The following is a 2801-nucleotide window of genomic DNA, read 5'->3' as shown; positions in this document are numbered from 1 at the left end:
TTCTCCATTACAGAGAGGGGCATGAGGTTTACACTTGACCCTAAGTCACACAAGGCCTTCTTGAAGGTCATGGTGCCTATGGTACAAGGTATTGAAAACTTCCCAGGATCTTGTCTCTTTTGAGGTAATTTCTGCCTAGACAAGTCATCCAGTTCTTTGGTGAGCAAGGGAGGTTCATCCTCCCAAGTCTCATCTCCAAATAACTTGTCATTTAGCTTCATGATTGCTCCAAGGTATTTAGCAACTTGCTCTTCAGTGACATACTCATCCTCTTCAGAGGAAGAATACTCATCAGAGCTCATGAAAGGCAGAAGTAAGTCCAATGGAATCTCTATGGTCTCATCTTGAGTCCCAAATTCCCATGGTTCCTCATTGGGGAACTCATTGGAGGCTAGTGCACGCCCATTGAGGTCTTCCTCAGTGGCGTTCACTTCCTCTCTATCCTCTCCAAATTCGGCCATATTGATGGCTTTGCACTCTCCTTTTGGATTTTCTTCTGTGTTGCTTGGGAGAGTACTTGGAGGGAGTTCAGTAACTTTCTTGCTCAGCTGTCCCACTTGTCCTTCCAAATTTCTGATGGAGGACCTTGTTTCATTCATGAAACTTTGGGTGGTTTCTCCATGAAGAATTATAGGTGTTTCCATAGGGTTCTCCTAGGTAATTCACCTCTTCCATGGAAGGGTTCTCAGGATCATAAGCTTCTTCTTTAGATGAAGCATCCTTAGTACTGCTTGGTGCATTTTGCATTCCAGACAGACTTTGAGAAATCAAATTGACTTGTTGAGTCAATATTTTATTCTGAGCCAAAATGGCATTCAAAGTATCAATCTCAAGAACTCCTTTCTTCTGACTTGTCCCATTGTTCACAGGATTCCTTTCAGAAGTGTACATGAATTGGTTATTTGCAACCATTTCAATTAGCTCTTGAGCCTCTGTAGGCGTCTTCTTCAGATGAAGAGATCCTCCAGCAGAGCTATCCAAAGACATCTTGGACAGTTCAGAGAGACCATCATAGAAAATACCTATGATGCTCCATTCAGAAAGCATGTCTGAGGGACATTTTCTGATTAATTGTTTGTATCTTTCCCAAGCTTCATAGAGGGATTCACCATCCTTCTGTCTGAAGGTTTGGACTTCCACTCTAAGCTTACTCCATCTTTGTGGTGGAAAGAACTTTGCCAAGAAGGCATTGACTAGCTTTTCCCAAGAGTCCAGGCTTTCTTTAGGTTGAGAATCCAACCATATTCTAGCTCTGTCTCTTACAGCAAAAGGGAATAGCATCAGTCTGTAGACCTCAGGGTCAACCCCATTAGTCTTGACTGTGTCACAGATTTGCAAGAATTCAGCTAAGAACTGATGAGGATCTTCCATTGGAAGTCCATGGAACTTGCAATTCTGTTGCATTAGAGAAACTAATTGAGGCTTTAGCTCAAAGTTGTTTGCTCCAATGGCAGGGATAGAGATGCTTCTCCCATAGAAATCAGGAGTAGGTGCAGTAAAGTCACCCAGCACCTTCCTTGCATTGTTGGCATTGTTGTTGTTTTCGGCTGCCATGTGTCCTTCTTCTTTGAAGAATTCGGTCAGGTCCTCTAAAGAGAGTTGTGCCTTGGCTTCTCTTAGTTTTCGCTTCAAGGTTCTCTCAGGTTCAGGGTCAGCTTCAACAAGAATGCCTTTGTCTTTGTTCCTGCTCATATGAAAGAGAAGAGAACAAGAAAATATGGAATCCTCTATGTCACAGTATAGAGATTCCTTGAGGTGTCAGAAGAAAAGAAAAGTAGAAGACAGAAGTAGAAAATTCGAACTTATCAAAGAAGATGGAGTTCGAATTTTGCATTAAGGAATAGTGTTAGTCCATAAATGGAAGGATGTGAGAAGAAGGGAAGTAATTTTCGAAAATTAAGAAAAAGATTTTGAAAACATTTTGAAAAACACTTAATTGATTTTCGAAAACAAAAGTGGGAAAGAAGTAAAGTGATTTTTGAAAAGATTTTGAAATTAGAAATTAAAAAGATTTGATTGAAAACTATTTTGAAAAAGATGTGATTAAAAAGATTTGATTGAAAAGTTATGGTTTTAAAAAGATGTGATTGAGAAGATATAATTTGAAAACAATTTTAAAAGATATGATTTGAAAACAATTTGAAAAGATATGATTTTGAAAATTAATGACTTGCCTAACAAGAAAAGATATGATTCAAACATAAAACCTTCCTTAACAGAAAAGGCAAAAAATGTTCAATCAAATCATTAATTGTTAGTAAGTATCTTTGAAAAAGGAAAGAAATTGATTTTGAAAACATTTGATTGAAAAGATATGATTTGAAAAAGATTTGATTTTGAAAAACTTTGAAAACTTGAAAAAAATTGATTTTGAAAACAAAATCTTCCCCCTTTGCCATCCTGGCGTTAAACGCCCAGAATGGTGTACATTCTGGCGTTTAACGCCCAAACCTATACCTTTTTGGGCGTTAAACGCCCAACGAGGCACCCTGGCTGGCGTTTAAACGCCAGTCTGTCTTCTTCACTGGGCATTTTTTTGAATGCTCAGCTTTTTCTGTATAATTCCTCTGCAGTATGTTCTGAATCTTCAATTCTTTGTATCATTGACTTGAAAAGACACAAATTAAAAATATTTTTGGATTTTTAATAATCGAAATGCAACTAAAATCAAATAACAATGCATGCAAGACACCAAACTTAGCAGTTTGTATACTACTGACACTAATGAGAATGCATATGAGAAACAACAAAACACTCAAGTCAATAGAATTCAAAGATCAAAACAAGAAAATCATCAAGAA

General features: G+C 37.7%; 1 non-coding gene across 1 annotated transcript; it reads left to right on the top strand.

Moving 5' to 3' along the window:
* The first annotated feature begins 1041 nt into the window (after positions 1-1041).
* On the top strand, positions 1042-1149 carry LOC130942940 (small nucleolar RNA R71). Its single transcript, XR_009071484.1, has one exon. It is a non-coding gene; the product is annotated as a small nucleolar RNA R71 (small nucleolar RNA).
* Positions 1150-2801: the final 1652 nt, after the last annotated feature.

Source organism: Arachis stenosperma, chromosome 7 (genome assembly GCF_014773155.1).
Source record: "Arachis stenosperma cultivar V10309 chromosome 7, arast.V10309.gnm1.PFL2, whole genome shotgun sequence".
Classification (NCBI taxonomy): Eukaryota; Viridiplantae; Streptophyta; class Magnoliopsida; order Fabales; family Fabaceae; genus Arachis; species Arachis stenosperma.
This window is presented reverse-complemented; position numbering and strand designations above follow the sequence as displayed.